General features: G+C 33.7%; 1 long non-coding RNA gene across 2 annotated transcripts; it reads right to left on the bottom strand.

The window, feature by feature from the left end:
- Positions 1 to 7,674: 7,674 nt before the first annotated feature.
- Positions 7,675 to 17,714, bottom strand: LOC107848039. Of its 2 annotated transcripts, none has more exons than XR_001667764.2 (4): positions 17,418 to 17,714; positions 16,024 to 16,141; positions 14,389 to 14,470; positions 7,675 to 8,007 (listed from the first exon to the last, which is right to left on the bottom strand). It is a non-coding gene; the product is annotated as an uncharacterized LOC107848039 (long non-coding RNA). The 2 variants fall into 2 exon arrangements; XR_001667763.2 differs by lacking the exon at positions 7,675 to 8,007 and adding an exon at positions 13,023 to 13,436.
- Positions 17,715 to 20,388: the final 2,674 nt, after the last annotated feature.

Genomic DNA, 20,388 nt, shown 5'->3' with positions numbered 1-20,388 from the left:
ATTCACATCTCACATTTGGAAGACTTTTCAAGAGGAGTGGGGTACCTATGTTGATCTTAGTACAACGTTCCACCCCCAGACCAAGGGTCAGTCAGAGAAAACTATTCAGGTTTTGGAGAATATTGATAACACTCAACTTACATGTCAATTTAAGTGTAAGACGGTTATTGTCAATATATTTAACCAACTAAGAGTCAGGGTCAAATCCACAAGGAACAAAGTGAGTGGTGATTGAGTAAATTCAAAATAAAGGTTGCTTTCTAAGCTCAAACCTATGGTACAGAATGGTTTGAGGGTTCTCAATCTTTTGCAAATGTGAAACTAATTCTTGGGCTTATAAAGGACCAATTCGAGACTAAGAATAATTAGAGTATAATCAATTAAAATGGATCTTGGGACTATGTTTTCCTTGGGGCAAATTATGCATGGGATCATGATGATTCTGTGCAAATTCTAATCGTTGATGATGTAGTAGGCTAGGTTTAAGTTCTTTGAAGCTAGTTTTCCAACAAAACCTCAAAGATGTCACTCATTGACCCTTTCAAGTACCTAACGAGTGTGTCAATTAAAGTCACCTGATACCGCAATTGGGTATTCCTATTTCTAGGATGATACTCATGGCATAGTCAAACTCCTAATCACCCTTATGTCTAAGATAGTGAAAAATTGGCAAGACATAGCCATAAATTGTCTACTATTACTTTGGTTCCCACATTCCTCTTTCAAGAATGAGGTGGGTTCCTAAAGTTCACCCAAACCCCTCTTTCAAGGATGGTTTGAGCTTTCAAGAGCTTGAGATTTTCATCCATCAAACCCATTTGGGTATTTGGGTCTTTCTCCAATAAATCCCAACCAATTTACTCAAGCAACTAGTAAATGCACAAAGAAATCAAATCCCACACATATTTACACCCTAATCTACCATTATCCCAAGAGGTAGGTCTAGCATATAATAAGAATAATGAAAACAAATATACCAAGATGTCCATCAAAGTTATTCATAAGAAAACAAAGAGAGGAAAAACCACACTTTAGACTCAGATGAATCTTCAATAGACAAAGCCAAATCTTCACTTTAAAGCTCCTCTAATTTTTTCTTGTCTCAAATTATGTAGATTTAAGCTCCAAGCTCTAAGAAATTACAAAACCCTAAGCTATGGATGGGAGATAGGGTTGTAGAATGATGGACATCCCTTGAAATAAAGGGTTTTGAGCCTTAAATAGAATTTGGGGGCGGCTGGACAAATGACATTTTTACCCCTGGGTCATTTTCCGCTCTCACGCGATTGCGGAGGCTTGGTCGTGATTGCACCTATTGTTGTCGCGGAGGATGGATCGTGATCTACATTGGTTGACTAACTTGATTGACCGGGATCGCGGTAACTGAGGGTCAGATCTTGCTCCTGCTTCAGCTCGTCCAGCTTTTGCACTTCTATTCCCTTTGTGATCCTTTTTAGCTCAAGGTTGCTTCTTTTTTTTCTCAGCACCTGCATACCTGCAAAATATGGGAATTAATGCAATTAACCACAAATATGTCTCACTTAGACATTCAAATCATAGTAGTGTCCATAAATGTTGAGTGCAAATGAGTGGTAAATTCACCACTCATCAACACCCCTAACTTAAAGCTTTGCTTGTCCTCAAGCAACACTACCTTTTACCAGGAGACAATGCACTTTTATGCCCAAATCAGACGACCCAAATAATCATGATGACTTCAACATGATTACTACCACAGATAGCTCTTCAAACATGGGAAAGACTATTTTCACGACACCCCTCAACTTAAGACGTAATTTTTAAGGATGCAAAAGACTTCAGAGAGAAATCATGCAACAATTACTATTACTCAATAAATGACTCCTCTTTGACCTCAACTACATTATACCCCTTTTGCCTAATTTATCGAGAGATGACAAAATCACCCACCTCAACTTGTTTACATGCCTCCTCACAAGAAGAAAAATTTTACACACCTAGTTATCAAATATTCAACAAGGAATTTAAGTATGAAACTCTCTCTCTCTCAAGAACTCTCAATATTAACAAGTACTATGCCTTAGGCTTGGCCCTATTTTCAATTGCCACTACAATGAATGCACTTGGTTGGAGATCTCAAAGGACTTTTTGAGCTTGTAATGTAGGTTCGGTGTAGGGTAGGATATTATTTGGGAACAAAGTGACTATACCCTCCTTAAACATATACATTATACTTTTTCATTCAAATTCTTATCATGGGCCACTTCTTTTGTTTTCACTCTTTAAACATGTGTCTACTTTTACTACCTTGATTCACCCATATTTTGGAAAGCATTTTCTTTTCACCTCTTTACCTTGTACATTTTATGCTTTTCTTTCCTTTCTGTGGTCCCTAATTTTTCCTATTCATTGTTCTCAAAATTTAGCTCTTAGGCACTAACTTACATTCTCATCGCCCAAATTACCTCTTCTAATCTCCACTACCCCCAACTTAGGCTTTTAGCCTCAATTTACATTTTTAAGTCCAAGAAAGATATGGTTTAAAAGAGGGATAAGAATTGAAAGGCACACGATTTGCAATGTATTTGCAAAAGAAAGGTATAAAGGCTCAAAGTGGGTGAATAGGCATAATGTCCATGCAATGGTAGGCTTTTAGTCCAAAATGGACTTCTAAATTTGTAAAGATGGCCTAAGATCATTTCCCCAACCAAGTACGATCAAAATTATCTTTGAGAGGCTAATGGGGTAAGTTTTATATGGTACAAGAATAAATGAGATTCAAATAAATAAGCTCACCATACATGGCATGCAAATTCAGCAAGGAGGCTCAATTGCCCCTCCCGCTAGAGACAAAAATAAAGTATCTACCAATTTTCACAAGTCAAATATTTGGAGTCACAAAAAGAGAAAAAGAATTGTTACAATGCCACTCATATCCATGCCCTTGATTTTTGAAAAATTTTAGATGGAGGGGGTGATTTGTTTTGCATTTGCACCATCATAATTTGCTAATCGTGGTAATAACCCAGTGAAGAATAAGTATCCCCTTTCTAGGATTGGTGATTTTTTCGACCAGCTTCAGGGTGTTAGATGCTTCTCCAAGATTAATCTTCGTTCAGGGTGTCATCAATTAAAAATTTGGGAGTGTGATATTCCTAAGACTACTTTTTGAACCTAGTATGGCCATTATGATTATCTAGTTATTTCATTTGTATTGACTAATCCTCCAACTGCTTTTATGGATCTTATAAACCAGGTATTTAGGCAGTTTCTGGATCTATTTGTGATAGTCTCCATTGATGATATCTTGGTGTATTCAAAGATAGAGAAGGATCATACCAATCACCATTGAATGGTGTTGTAGACTCTTAAGGATCAGAGGTTGTATGCTAAATTTTCTAAGTATGAGTTTTGGCTGAATATTGTGAATTTTCTTGGGCATGTAGTGTCTAGTGAGGGATCAAGGTGGATCCATATAAAGTTGATGCAGTTAAGAGGTGGCCTAGAACCATGACTCCAATCGACATTAGGAGCTTCTTGGGCTTAGCCGTGTATTATAGGAGGTTTGTTGGGAGTTTTTCTTCTATTGTTGCTCCATAGACAAAGTTAACTCGGAAGAAGGTCAACTCCTTATGGTCCGACGCTTCTGTGAGTAGTTTTAAGAAGTTGAAGAATAAGTTCACTTCTGGGCTAGTTTTGACCCTACTCGAGGGTACTTATGGGTTTGTTGTATATTGTGATCATTCTGGTATGGGACTACGTTGTGTTTTGGTGCAACATGATAAGGTTGTAGTCTATGCCTACAGGAAGCTTAAGGTTCATGAGAGAAATTATCCGACTCCTGATTTAGAGTTAGCAGTTGTGGTTTTTGCTTTGGAGATTTAGCACTATTATCTATATGGGGTGCATGTGGATATCTATTCAGATCATAAGAACTTGCAATATATGTTTATGCAGAAAGAATTGAGTCTCAGCCAAAGGAGGTGGCTTCAATTTCTCAAGGACTATGACATAAGACTTTACTACCATCCAGGTAAATCTAATGTTGTTGTTGATGCTCTTAGAAAGTTATCTATGGGGAGCTTATCCCATGTCGATTAGGAGAAAAGAGAATTAGTGAAGGATATTCACGGGCTGGTTAACTTGGGAGTTCATCTTTTAGACTTTGAGGATGGGGAGTTATTGTTCAAGAAGTGGTAAAATCATCTCTTGGTGCTGAGGTGAAGGAAAACCAAGCTTTGGATTCCATACTTATGAAGATTAAGGATGATAAGGGTTAGTAAAAGGTTATGGCGTTCGAGATTGGGAGAGATGGCATTCTGAGGTATCAAGGCAGATTGTGTATTCCTGATGTTGATAGGCTGTGAGAAAAGATTTTGACTGAGGCTCATGTGTCCAGAATACAGCTCATTCAGGTTCGACTAAGTGTACCATGATTTGAAAGAGATCTATTGGTAGAACAATTGAAGAAAGTCGTAGCAAACTTTGTGGCAAACTATAATGTTTGTCAATAAGTCAAGGTTGAGTATTTGAATCCTAGTGGCATGTCTCAAGAGATAAAGTTACCCATGTGGAAGTAGGAGATGATCAACATGGACCTCGTTACGGGTATTCCATGGTCTTGCAATCAGTATGATTTGGGTCATAGTGGATAGGATGACTAAGTCTGCTTACTTCTTGCCTGTGAGGACTAATTACTCAAGAGCGGATTATGCTAAGTTGTTCATTCAGGAGATCCTTTACACCCTCAAATGGATGGGCAAGCGGACCATACTATTCACACTTTGGAGGACATGCTAAAGGCCTATGTGATTAATTTTAAGGGAAGTTGGGTTGATTACTTGCCTCTTATTAAGTTTGCATACAATAATAGTCATCATTTGTGTATTCACATGGCTCCTTTCAAGGCTCTTTATGGTAGAAGGTATAGGTCTCTTATTGAGTGGTTTGAGTTTTGTGAGACTAGGTTGATTGGTCCTAACTTGATTCACCAAGCCATGGAGAAGGTAAAGGTGATTAGAGATAGGCTTAAGACTGTCTAGAGTTGCCAAAAGTCTTATGCAGATGTGAGGCAAAGTAAGTTGGAGTCTGAGATTAGTGATTGGGTGTTCCTAAAAGTTTCTCCTATGAAAGGAGTGATAAAGTTTGGGAAGAAAGGGAAGCTCAGTCCCCGTTATATTGGTCTGTATTAGTTTTTTAGAAGAGTTGGGAATGTTGCTTATGAGTTGAAGTTGCTCGCGAGTTTATCTTCTATTCATCTCGTTTTCCATGTTTCTACGGTGAAGAAGTGTGTGGATGATCCTTCTTTGGTTGTTCCTATGGAGGATGTTTATATTTTGAATTCCTTGTCTTATGAGGAAGTCTAGGTGGAGAATTTGGATAGGCAAGTTCGTAGGTTGAGAACTAAGGATGTGGCTTCAGTAAAAGTTCTTTGGAGAAATCAAAAAGTGAAATAAGTTACATGGAAAGTTGAAGATGATATGGAGACTAAATATTTGTTCCTGTTCCCGGGTTGGATGAAATGCTTAAGGCATGTGTTCTTTTATTCTAACCGCATTTCGAATTTATTCTTAGTTCTAGTTGCTTTTAGTCGTGTATTAGTGCTAGGGTGCCCCTAACTTGTCATTCAAGGATGAATGATCCAACGGGGGGATAATGTAATACCCCGAAATTTGGACTCTAAAATTTTTGAAGTGAAATTTAACTGCCCAGGCAACGACTCAAGGGTCGAGTTGCTATCACTTTTCACGAGTCGTTAGGTGAGATTCCGTGTCTTACCAATAAAATTGCCCAAGGTTACTATTTGGATCACGACTAGACCTCATGAATCGTTATGTAAGGTCATAAGTTGTGGTGAGGGATTTGTGATCAAAATAGTGAGATGGCCCAAATTTTCTGCTCAAGCCACGAGTCCAGGCAACGACTCGTGACTAGTTACCACGAGTCATTGCTCTACTTATAACGACTGAGAGCCATTTCTCCTGCACGTTTTTAATTAAGGCTAATTTGGTCTTTTCCTTCCTTTGCACTCTAACCATAACCTTAAAACATCTAAGGGACCCTATTAACATTAGTTAATCAAATCAAATACTACTCTCATCATCTTAAACTTCCCAAAGTAAGAGAAAACTAAGGTTTCAAAGAATTCAATCTTTACGCTGGATTTTCTTCCTATTCTTACGTGTTTCAGAAATGTGTCTCATCCATAAACTTATTATTTTCATCATGGCATGACTTGGTTTAATAATCATGTTGTTTATTTGTGGGATTGAAAATGGGGTTGAGGGGTTTTGAATGGTAATAACTTGGATTGTTTTTCCTATGATTTAAAATGCATTGTTCATACTTTAATTAATGGGATAGGGATGAATTGGGGCAATATGGTATGATTTGGAATAGGGAACAGGGGTTACCCCCAAATTGATAGATTTTAGCTTGAAATTAACATAACCTCAACCCACTTGGTAAATTGGTTTTGAAATATGGGTAATTGCATAGCTTTACTTGATCCTTTAAACTATTGCATTGCATTAAAGGATAAACGGAATAAAAATGGTTTTAAAAGGCCTTAGTGGCAATGGTTGTAAATTAAAATAAAGCTTGGGAGTCTACTAGTTATGGCATAATGGAATCAACTTGCAAGTATAATAGGTATAACAATACCAAATGGAAAATGCCTTAAAAATAACTCCTAGGTTAACGGATGGAATTATGTGCAAATGTTGTAATTTGGTCTTAAACGAGGATTGTGTAACTCGTCATGAAGGTGGAGGTCCTGGGTGAACCAATACTGGAAATCACATTTCCAGGCGTGGGGGTCTTTGTGACCGTGTGCATGGTTCACACATTATATATATTATTGGAATGGTTGGAGCCTTGGTGTCTCTGGCCCTTCCTCGAATTTCTTCGGGTAATGCGGATAACACGTGTTGGGTCCCTTTCAGCCGGCAGGGCTAAACGCATATAGCCTGTGGGTGCCCTTAGTACGAATAGAGCTACATAGTTGGAGTTTATGGTTTTAAAATCTCATGCGCATGACCCTTGTACCCTATCCCGCTTATATATATATATAAATATGTGCGTATGGTTTTGACTAACTTTGGACGTGACACTATTTTATCCCTTTTCCTAAGTTACATGTCAGTGTGTATCCCACTAACCGTCCCTGGATGCTGCATCATTTCATGATATAAGGTCCTAGGATTCTTTGTTTACTCGTGTGCAGTCTTAGGTGGAGCAGATATCAGTTGAGTTATTGTGAAGTAGTGAGCCTCCATCATCCAGAAAACTTTACCGTTTCATTAGGTTTCTTTTTATATTTTCAGAATTAAAAGAGTTTCACTGCCATGGTCGGGGCATGTCCCAACCTAGTTAGGTATCTTGATTTTTAGATGTTGTGGACAAGTGTGGGTTGGTTGTTTGTGTTGACTCTTAGTTTTTATTTGAGTCACCTATTCTCCTTAATATCACATTTAGGTTATCTTCTATTGTTTATTATGTTGTGCTCTTGAGGTAAGGAATAAGGGAATGATCTCCGACCCATGGTGGGCTTGAAATACCCATCACGACTAGGCCCTGATCCAGGTCTATCATGATCCGAGACTATCCCCTAATCGTAATATGGTGTTTAGAACTATAAGTGATCCCAAGCTAACCCATATACTGACATACTGCTTGAGCAATTGATTTATAATGTAAATAAAAGCTAAATTTTCTGAGCGGAAACATAATTATGAGAAATTTTGAATGAAGGTAATATTGATAAATTTACAACATGATAAAACTGAACAAAGAACTTAAATTACATATCATGACTTTGACTGACTATCTATGAAGCCTCTACTAAATTGACTATAGGTGGCTGGGATATGCATCCAACTACCACAAATCAATACATAAGAATCATAATAATATAGTACATGAACTACAACTACAACTGATTGGAGTTTCCAAAATAAGAGAACTCATCACCTGCTAGTTAAGATGCTAAGAACTGTCTGACCCTGATATATGGACTACATCTGGTACCTATATCATGAAAGAATGTAGACATTAATGCATACGTATGGTCAGTACTTTGAAATGTATTGAGTATATAGGGACATGCACTAAGTTACAGAAATATTTAAAACATGCTTTAAAACTGAGGATATAATTTATTTGCTAAAACATACATTTAAAACATGGCTATACGTGAAAACTATAAGTCATAGTGAGGTTTATAAATCATCAGCCGAAAATAATCTTATACGCTAGGAAGTGGTAGAAACATGAATGTTATATGTAAATCTTATGTAAAGCTGAACATTTTATAAAACTGAACCGAGGATTATGTATGGATACTGAGCATGAAAATATGAACATGTAAGATGAATGCAAGACCAAGTAAAGCATGTACTGAAATGATCTGAATAACTGATATTTGAATAATTAAATACCTAAAAATCTGATTACTTGGTCAAGCACACCTGAACTAATATAGACTGGGTACTAACTGAAACCGTGGGAGCTATCATGTAACCGACATGCCCCAATCAAAGCTAATCAGGATCCAACCTATAACCCCAGTTGGAAGGGAATCAGTACCTTTTCATGGGTACTAACACATGGCTGACAATGTGGATCCACAAGGTTGATGTCTCGTAGGACTAGAGAGTCAATCCTACACTGGTGGGTGACTCCTGAGAGAGTGTCAGTCCTAAAATGGCAGGTGACATCTCATAATCCTACGTTGGCTATGTAGTTCTGGAATGTAGGGACCACTACTAAGGTCTCATTCCTAACTGGCGGGTGATCCCCATCCCTAGGTTCGCTCGGTGTTAAATCCTACTCCCAACTGAATCACACTAAAACACAAATTGGTACATGCACTAATAAATGATAAGCTCAGGTCATGATATTCTAAAAATAATAGTGCATGCATAATCTTTAAAAAATCATGAACATGTGACCTGATATATTTAGCATGAAATAATATTGGTGAGTTCATTATAAAAAAAGATGATCTAATGTGGTGATTAAATCACGATTTAGACTAACTTGTTACTTAAAAATAGAAACATGCAAAAACACAGAGGTATCGAGTCTTCATAACCCACCAGCTTTGAATGATACAAAAATAAGATAATATCACTTACCACATTGGTATAAATTCATAATTCAGAGTCCCAAACATAATACATTTTAATGAATGAATAAGCTACATGAATTTGACATGGGGATGTGTTAAACTTGAGAGTACAACCTGTTCACATGGTTTAATCCATAAGTTGGTAACTTTAACATAGGATCAATTGAATATGACATGGGTAATTGGAATTCAAAGCATGAAATAACCTAATATATGGGGAAAGACATGTTGACATAGCTTTAATTCGAATTACTAAGGTAACCATGGATTATATTCATGATTCACATGGACAATTTCGCACAAAGAAGATTAAAAATTCATACTTGAACAAAAAAAGAGATTTTGGGACTCAACGGGTGGAAGGATCCAATTGATGAATACCCCACTTACCTGAATATAGAAACCTTAGATAAATTTTTGGGGGTTCAAATTGAACTGAAGAACCCTAGCTGACTTTGGGGAGAAATAAATTGTCTTTTTTTATCAGTGACGAATGATTTCTAAGTTATGATAAGTTAGGGTAATATTCACGCTTGATAACTGTTGTTTAAAGGGTGAAACAACGGAGTTTTGGGGTTAAAAGAGTGGGAAAAGACCAAAAAAAATCTTGGAATCATCTGGAAGCCGTTCCAATGACTTAGGTGATGACTCGTATGGTTTGGCTACAAGTCATGGCTTGATTCGTAGTCAAAAAACTATTTTCAGCCTTTAATTCCCAAATTACGACTCCCTCCTACGACCCGTAATAAGACATTACGAGTCGTAGTCTGCGCAGCTTTGACAGTGCTTCAGTATTATGGCCATAAATTTTCACCCCCGATATCGGATTAAGAAGAAATTGATATCGTTGGAAAGATAATTTAATTATATATCTATTGGTGGGTCTTGAGATCAAAAATTTTAAGTACACCAAAAGTTATGCTCGTTTGAAGATAACTATAGTTATATTCTTCACAAGAAAATCACTAAGGGATGTTTTCACTTGCCTATAAGCTAGGAGCTATTTGTGACCTTAATATGCATCTAAATCACTAATAAAACTACCAAATATAAGGTTTGATCTTTCATGAAATTAAAGCATGGTTCTAGCATTGGTTTGGATATTCGGGGTGTCACAGGGTCGTGACATATTCTTAGTAATGATTGTGTCAATCCAATAGATGCAATTGTAGATAGTACATATTCTGTACAGACACTTTAGTGACTCAGATTACCTCCAACAAAGATCAATTCCTACTCAAACTCTAGACATAGTGGACTCGATCAATGAATTTATGATTTCACTTAATCATAGACCTGATAAAATATATTTGAGTTCTAATACAGTTTGTATATCTGTTCATTCTTTTATGGCATTGGATCACGTGCATGCATCGAAATTCCTAATCAGTATCAAGTGTTCTGGAATTCCAAGTCATTTAATCACATTAAAGGTAGGTGTACCGTTAATGTTATTGAGAAACATAGATCAATTATTAGGATTGTGTAATTGGACGAGGTTAATCATCACAAGACTTGGAAATCAGGTTATAGAAGCTAAGGTTTTATCAGGTAAAATGGCTGGCTGGTAAAAAAGTGTTTATCCCAAGAATGAGTTTGACAACATCTGATGCAAGAATACCTTCTAAGTTCCAACGAAGCCAATTTCCCATCGTTGTCTCATATACCATGACCATCAATAAAAGTCAAGGCCAATTATTTACTCTTGTTGGGTTATTTTTTAAGAAATCAATGTTTACACATGGACAATCATACGTTGCTCTTTCATGAGTGACGAGTAGGAAAGGATTAAAGATTTTAGCCTACGACAATGAAGGAAAAATAAAAATGAAGTAAAAAATATAGTGTACAAAGAGATTTTTCGTAATTTAATTTGAGAAATTGATAAATAAATTTTTCATTGTCTTTTGTTCTTATATGGTTGGGCAGTTTGCTAATAGATTTGTCATGTTAATTGATTCTTATTAATCAAAATGAGTATTTTATTTGCTATTCGCTCTAAATTCTTTTTCATATAAGCACAATAGTAAAGAAATAGTTGAATACTAACCAGTGGTCCAGAGAAGGCAGATATATCAAAACCAACATGATAGAGCCGCTAATCTGAAGGGGAATCAAGACTAGCATTGTATAAAGCCACTAAACTACATGGGAGAATAAAGTTGTTTGGTGATTTCATATAATACACTTTTTCTGACAACTCATAAAACATAAACACTTAACTCATTTTCACCACGTCTAACAACTTAGTGTGTTGGTGTCCACGGGAAAAACTGACTTGAGATTCTTTAGGAAGTCGTATTGATACTCATCAGTGAATTAATAAAAATGGAGAAAAGGTTGATTGAGTTTTGTTTCTTTTCGTTCCTTTTCATTATATAATGAATTAATAAAAATGGAGAAAAGGTTGATTGAGTTTTGTTTCTTTTCGTTCCTTTTCATTATATAGATAATTATGTACATTCGGTATTTTATATTCTACTACATTCAGTGTGTAATGTGGAAATTAGAGATCTATTAATGCTATGCCAAAATATCATTAAAGTTTTTTCGATGAGTTGTTCAGCTTTTTCAAATAAGAAATCATAACTAAATTTAGTTATTAGGAAAATATTTATTAATGCTAAGTACTTCAAGTTAGTAATTACACATTTCGTGCTAAAAGATTAGTCTTATCGCAAGTACCCAACTCAAGAACTTCTTAACTGATGATACCTTGGGTGTTCATTCTACTATTCCAAAATTGATGAAAGAAACATGCAACAAAGACTAATAAAAAATCACTGAAATAGGTACCTCAGAAGATAATGGATCCGTTATGTTCAAATCCTTTAGGAGGAGAGCATAGGAATTCTTTGGACTAAATTTTTATCATATTTTGTAGGTTCAATAATCTAACACATTTTGAAAGGCTAACAGTGACAAAGAAGCAACTAACACAACAGAGGATAATCATACCAAGTTGATTTCATAGTAGTTTGTGTGGGGAAGTTCAGCCAGGTTCCAAACATCCCAGAATTTCCTAGAACAAAGGCCTTGAAGCTTTTGAGGGTTAAGTAATCCATTCAATGAACCCAAAATGAACCCAAAAATTGCAGCCAACTTTGTCAAAGGAAAACATGTAGCTGTAGTTGGATTTCTTAGATCAGGACAGGACATTTCCAGGGAGTGCTCAATGGTTAATGGTAAGTACTACTACTTGTGATCTTATTCCTTTAATTCTACCTTATATTGTTTAATTATTTATATACATCAGCTAGATTCATAAGCTGCTACTGTTATATTTGAACTAATGTATTTAAGTTGTAGGGACTGAAAATCCATGCGCAGTAGTAATCAGGACCCTGCATTGGAACCTTCCCGATTATTTTCCATGGTGACTCAATTTGGAATGTCTCTACTTAATTCTCAGAAATTAGAGTACATAAACCTGGTGAAGGCTTTTTTCTAAGCCTCCTTGTCACAGCTCTTTCACCATTGATAATTTATTTTCTTTCATGACTCACTAAAGGTCTCAGCAATGATATAGTTATAGTACTACTATGTATCCATCTTCTAAACTAAAAAATGGGTATGGAGAAAATAAGAAAAATAAATACAATTGTTGTTGAAACAACAAAAAGCGACACATTTTAATTTACTACATTCATATGTTTAGTGTTACAACAATATGTTCAAATATTTTCTACTCTTCCTTTCACCAGATGGCTAACATACAATATTAATAATTTTACCCATATTATTTACAAGGGTGGGGCTTCTCAAAATTTGTAGAGAGTTATATTAAACACAAACACAAGCTTGCTAACATAAAATAGTTCCAGAGCATAGTTTCTTAAATGATTTGAGTTCATGTTCACTTGCTTTAGTGATAGAGGGATTCTATGATATAGTTGAGGAAGGAAGTATAAAGCTCATCAAGAAAGCAGAGAATTTTGGATTCACAAAAGAATGTATTGTGCTCAAAGGTCAAGCTGAACCAGTAAAAACTGATTTAGTTATACTCGCAACTGTCTTCAAGGGAATTGATAAGCTCAAACATATTTGCGAATCACCAAAATATCAGTAACTCATAGCAGGATCAACTGATTCTATTATAGTTCCTCTCTATAGGTGCATACATAAAATAATAATAACTTTTGCAAGCATGCACCAGAATTATAAATCTCATGGGAAAATTACTAATAATCATATTTATCAGGGAATGTATCCATCCTCTAATTCTTCAACCGGCAATAATTGGATTCTTGAAACCTTAGCTAACCTATTCACCTCGAAAATAAGTTGTCGATGGCTGGCAGAGCTTCTTGATGAAAATTTAAGTTACCTAGCATCGAAGTCATGGAGAAATACATAGGAGGATATGATAAATACAAGAAGAAATATTATTGTGGGAAGTATTACAAGAGATCATGCATAGGCGCATTACATATTTGGCACAATGACCAACTCTACAAGGACATAGGACAGAACCCCAAAAGGAAAAAAAGTATTTTGGCTGAGTGGTTTTAACCTTATGGACCACATGATTACTGTGCCTAATACAACATCTCCATGGTCTCCCATCCTGGTTTCAACAATAATGAAGCCTATGTTTTCTTTTGTTTGAAAATTTTCCTCATAGCTTTGTTTATTTTACACGGTTGTTACATAATGTTTCATATTATATTATATTATATTGTATTTCATTTATATAATGAGGCCTACAACTCAACTAGACTACTTCTTTATATGTGGAAAAGAGATCTATAATAGCCCTTCTCGAGTAAGAAGCATTCTCACGATTTTGGTAGTTCACATATTGTTATTCATGATATTGATTCGATCCAAGATTGCCGAGAATTAAAGCTTCTGATGGTATGTTATTCAATTTATAAGCTTAAACATAATTGAAATTAGTCAACTTAGTTAGCACTCACAAATCCAATGTGCTTTTGGCACTATTTTGCAATTCAGATTAAAGCCTTTGATAACATTGGGACAGATACATGTTAATGCTCAAGAAAAGTAAATAAACACTCTCTACGAACACAACTTTGTACCATTTAATAACACTCCTATACCCACCCTGCTAAGTTTTCTGGCCCATTGAGACATTCAACCAATTTTAGTAGTTTAAATAACACCAACACACAAGTAGCACTTCAATCATAAATCTTTCTGATTTAGTTATAAAGTAGTTTTCCATTCTCAAAAAGTTGTAAAGTAGTTTTAATGGCATAAAAATAATTTGTTATCATCAAAATAGGTCAGCTAGCCAGTAATTGATGTGAACTCACCCAATCGACGTCTCAGGTTTTGTTTTTGGCGAGCCAACCGCTCCCTTGAATTATTGCTATTGTCCATAGGATTATCATACTCCTAAATAAATACAAAATAAAGCATTGAGTAATGCACTTGCATATTAATTTAAAATAAAAAGAAATTCAATATACCATTATAGCAACAAAGACTGAAGTTGTGAATAAAATTTGGGAAAGATCAAAGTAGGTAGAACAAATCTGAGATCAGTTTCGCGGCAACCAACACTTTATTTATAAGTAGAGATTTTAGAAGAGAAGGAAGACTGACTAAATACCATATTGCTCATACATGCTATAAAACAAAGTTATAATTATGTATAAAGTCAAGTTTGAACCTTAGTCATAACACAAATGGGGAAATTTAGCTTGGACATGAATGCTACATACTAACTGGTACGTTAAAATGGAAATAGGAAACTTTGAAAGGCATGGACATGCTATTCCTCTTGACCATCGAAATAAAATTCCATTGAATCGAAATGAAGCAAAAGAAGATACTGTTTGGAATATTTAGTACTGCTTTGGGGTATATTTTAACACAATAAAAATGAGAATTTTCAGTGATCTATCTTTATTTACCTCTTCAGAGCTCTGCATTTTAGCAATATTGCCCAGTTTGTTTTGAAACTTACTGCACAAAATTACTTGACCCAAGTGACAACATTAGATCTTTCATCCTGTCTAACATTATTGAGTAGTGCATCTATTTAATGCTTTTACCTATGGACTATAATTTTAACAATTGTTACATGCAAAAGCTGAAGCAGGTGGACTTCTACCTTCAAAAATAATAAGAATGAGCCTTCTAACTCCCAAGGAAAAAAGCATGTTCAGTAATCCGCGATGAAAAAAGTGGTTGACTTGCATTAATATCTACAAATTTGGCAGTAATTAATAAATGCACAAAAGGAAAAATTATTTGGTATTGCATAAGTCAGCAATTTTTTTCTACTTCCCTATTAATAAGTTGTTATACATTTGTCGCATTCTACAGCTGTTTCTTTATCTCTTTTGCAGAACCTCAAAACTGGAGAGTACACTTAACCTGCTTCTTAGAAAGTTGTAGTCAGGGTTGATTAGAGCTACATCCTACAGGTTTCAATCAATTACTGCTCCAAATATATGACAGGCACCACCACCTTTTACCTCATATTTCTCCCATCCACAAATGTAGTCCTTCACGAATTGATGCAGTTAGAATACCAACTAAGAATCACTCTTCTATGAGATCTTTTCGAAGAAAAAATACATTGCAGGTTCTGTAATCATAATATATTAGAGGGCTAACGCATACTAATTTCAGTATCAAAAAGTAAATATAGTGTCAACAATTAGAGTTTCCCATTTCCATTATTTCGTTAATGATACATTTGATAAGTTAAGAGGAAAGAGCATCTCCTAGACGCTGAAGTTTTGTTCGAAATAAGTTGATGGTTTCTTGAGAAAGAAGTAAAGAACATAAAGGCAAAGACCAGAAGAACCAATCAGATCACACGAGAAGACCATAAGAGAGTATAAATATCTTCTAAAGCAAGCTTTTGGTCCCACGAGAGATGTTCTCTTAACATAGTGTGATATTTTTGGGAAAGGAATACAACAACAACAACATACCCGGTGTATTCCCACTAAGTGAACTGTTGACTGTGGAAAGTTGTTGATTTGTCATGCCAATGAACCACCATGTTTGAGGTTGTTCTCATCAAGAGCCAATAGCATTTCAAAGTCATTCCTAAACAAAAAGGGGAAGACACGTTAGACAGCAGAGAAAAGATTTTCCAAACTAAAATAATAATACTAAAAAGAGGTAATACCCAGTGTAAGTGTGGATCACATAAAACAACAAAGAAACTCACACCGCACAGATACCACATTAACGAAAAACATTTCTTTTTAAGTTTAGAAAAGAATAAATTATGTTACTTAGGATATAGGAGGGAATGTCTAACAATATCATAGAAAGATATACATTTGAGAAGTTTTAGCACTCAGTCACTAATGGCTCTTTTTATATTTTAATGCAATGTAAACTAATTTCATAATCAGAAAGAGCACATGAATGCTGTTAAACATGGAGGTTACTGTCAAAATCCATGTTAGTGAAAGCCTTTAATGTTTCCAATATATGCATCCTCTAAAGTATTTAGAAAAGGTAAATTATACACTTCTCGATTAGTTAAGGTAGACATACATAAGTAAATATAGGGTCAGCAATTAGAGATTTCTCATTTCCATCACTTTGCTAATGATACATTTGATAAGTTAAGTGAAATGAGCATCTCCTAGACGCTGAAGGTTTGTCTGAAAGAAGCTGATGATTTCTTGAGAAATAAGTAAAGAACATAAAGGTGGAGACCAAAAGAACTAATCAGGTCACACGAGAAGACCACAAGCGAGTATAAATAGCTTCTAAAGCAAGCTTTTGGTCCAACGAGAGATGTTCTCTTAACATAGTGCATGAATACAACAACAACAACAACAACAACATACTCGGTGTATTCTCACAAAATAGGAGGGGTGGGGGTGGGTATAAAGTGTACACAATTCATACCACTACCTCAGATTTTCTGGGAAAGGAATAATACACCATAATTTATTATTAGTATAAAACAAAAAGAGATATTAGCTAAGCAAATAATTGAACAATCCAGAAATTTCTTACAAAAGCAAGGGTTTGATAAAAATCTAAACATCATGCAAAAAAATTAAGATGGAAAATTAAAAGATATCCAAAACAACATCCAAAAAAAGGAGAAAAAATAGGAAACAAATTGAACAATCCACCATTCGTATTAGATATGACTTAATATATGCCATGGAATCATCAAAACAAGTATAAAAGGAACAAGAAGATATCATTAATATCAATATACAACTCCAAACTTCTGTTTCTCAAGCTTTTCGTCCATTTTAGAAATTTTTTTTAGCTCAGCTGCATCAAATCTCTAATTTCACTTGCATGTTCAAACAAAAAAGGAAAAGAAATTCACAGGAAGAGGAGAGCTTACTAGACAATATAGAGATCACAAAATCAAATATTTGCTAACATAAACGAGGATTATTTTTCAACATCTGCTACAAATTCAATGGATTGAATCATAGCTTAAGTGAGAGTTTTTAATGAATGATTGATTCAATCCAAGCTAGATATCTTCGTTTATCTACGCTCATGAATCTGCTAGGTGAGGGTTCCTCTCTACATCATTTTCATCCTAAGGAAGAAGATGAACAATGCAAATCGAGTAGGATTGTTTGTGTTGTTGGAAATTTCTAGAATTTTTCTAACCTTTGGCCTTATCAGCTATTTACTTAACTTTCCTTTTTTTATTTTGGGTTTGGACCATTTATTTTGGGGCCTTGACCCGTTTATTTTTTGTAATTGACAGGATCTGTTTTTTCATAGGCCCAAGAATGGGCTGAGACATTTGATTTTTAAAAAAATGCTGATAAGGAGTATTTTCCATTTTCTATATTAATCTCGATATAATATTTTAGATGAAAATCATTCTCATCCCCGCATTTTATTTAAGTTTATTAACGTTAGGAGTAAAATAATATTTTTTATAAATTTATCATAAAATTTAATGTTATTTTTTAAGAACATTATTTCAATTTTATGTATATTAGAGAGTCATTTGGTTTGAAGTGTAATTATAATAATTCGAGAATAAAGTTTATGATTATTTTATCCTGCATTTGGTTAGAGGTATTAGTTACCTCAAAATTATTTATCACTCCATTTATACCACAGTGATGGGATAAATGATTACATATACATATTGGTACAACTTATTTCGGGATAACTAATCCCGAAATAACTTGCTCCCAACCAAGGCACCCTTAAGTTGTACATATATAAGTCCATTCATGGGTATATATATTTTTGTGTTTCACCACTCTCTTACTACATCCATTACATTCTACTTGACTTTTGTTGACATGACATAATCCTTGAGAAAATTATATATAGAGGTGCATTTTACTGAATTAACCTTATTAATGATACTTTGAAATTTTAAATTCGTTTATACTACTACTTTATATAGTTATTTAATACTAAGGGTAAAAAACATAATACAATTCTCTTGATTTCATAAATTGAACAAGTAAATTCAAACAAGTATTTTTAGTATGAGAGTCAAGTGATAAAAAATGATACTATACTAAGGGTAGAAAAAACATAATACAAGTCTCTTGATTTCATAAATTGAACAAGTAAATTAAAACAACTATTTTTAGTATGAGAGTCAAGTGATAAAAAATGATATTATGAATAAATAAGATGTGATTGTCATTAACAGAGTATTACATAAATTATAATTTATCTAAATAAATATAATCGTTAAAATATTGGCCTTATTTTTATTTATTATTTTATATTTTCTGCATTGAAATATGTTTATAAAGTTGATATTACTTATTATTTTCACTTGTAAAATAAATATTAGAGTTTTGGTTATTATTAATAAAACTAAATTTCTTATTATATTAATTTACTTCATTATAGATCATCATTAGCTTATGTACTTAATTAGTATTTCTCACTTTTTTGTCCAGAAGATAATGTTCATGTTTTTATGAAAATTTTATTATATGAATTTAAAAATATATATATGATGATGATTTTAAAGAAGTAAAAAAAAAAAGTTGATGATGAAAGGATACAATAGGCATTTTAAAAATTCAATTAGGATAAAGGGGGAATATGACTATTGTTCAAAGTTGAAGTGAGAGCTTGAATTTTAAGGCAAAGTTGGAAAGGAAAAATGATTTTCACCCAATATTTTATCATATATTTTGTCTCCTTTGGGATGGACTTTTTTCCCAAATTTTTAATTTATGATCTGGGCTTTACTTTTTAATTTTGAATCAATTATCTTAAAATAAAATCATTATCTTGGATGAAGAAAATACATTTTTTTTTTTTTTACAAAAATAATAATTTAGATAAACCCACATACATCTCTTTTTAAATGAATCCTACTTTTTTATTTCTTCATACTTTAACCTTTTTGAAAAAAAAATTGTTCAACGTAATTAATTATAAAATTAAAAAAAAAAACATTTAGTAAATTCAATAGGAAAATACTATAAACCTAAATAATTAATATAAAAAAACTAAATATTAATAAAAAAATACACAAATATGTCATCAAACTAATAAAATTATACCTTTTATGTCATACATTAAAAATATGCACATTCATGTCACTATCATAAATAATTTGACTAATCTATGCTACTACCATTAAAGAATAATTTATTTTCACTATTCTATTTAATAGTGTATTTAGTACCACAAATGGAATAAAAACTCAATGACCATCTTTGTGTCAACAGTTTCAAATGAAGTTTTATTTACGTCTGTTCCCTTACTATTTCTTAATCAAATAACAAATAATTTAATTGTATTATACTATACATAAATGTATAATTATAATGAAATAAGATATTGCAATCTATAATTTTTTAGAATAATATATTTTTTATCCACGCATCGCACGAGTATGTATAGTAATTTAAGAAAAAAGAAAGCAAAAGGTGCATCACAATTTATTAAATTGGGCGCAATTGAACTTGGGGCACGTGCTGTAATTAATTCGTAGTCCATGGATATTTTTAGAGTTATTAAGAAAAAGGGTATGGATATTTTTAGAGTTATTAAGAAAAAGGGTATGGTGATGTAAATATTTTAGGTTTTAGGTTCAATTTGTGTACTTTTATCAAAAAAAAAAAAAAGACATATCAAAAGCTAGAGGGTAAACTATAGAAATGAACCTCATAAAGGATGGTTTTGTATTTTTGTCTCCGTTACAAAAGTGTTACAAAACTAGTTATCCTTCATTTTTATGTATAGAACAAAGACATATTTGTCCCTCTAAGCATTAAATATTTTAAACAACTCTCCATGCTTATTTATTTTTTTTAATTTCTTTTTTTCTCTTTTTCTTATTTAACTTTACGTTTTAATTGTTTCTG

Source organism: Capsicum annuum, chromosome 11, assembly GCF_002878395.1.
Source record: "Capsicum annuum cultivar UCD-10X-F1 chromosome 11, UCD10Xv1.1, whole genome shotgun sequence".
Classification (NCBI taxonomy): Eukaryota; Viridiplantae; Streptophyta; class Magnoliopsida; order Solanales; family Solanaceae; genus Capsicum; species Capsicum annuum.
This window is presented reverse-complemented; position numbering and strand designations above follow the sequence as displayed.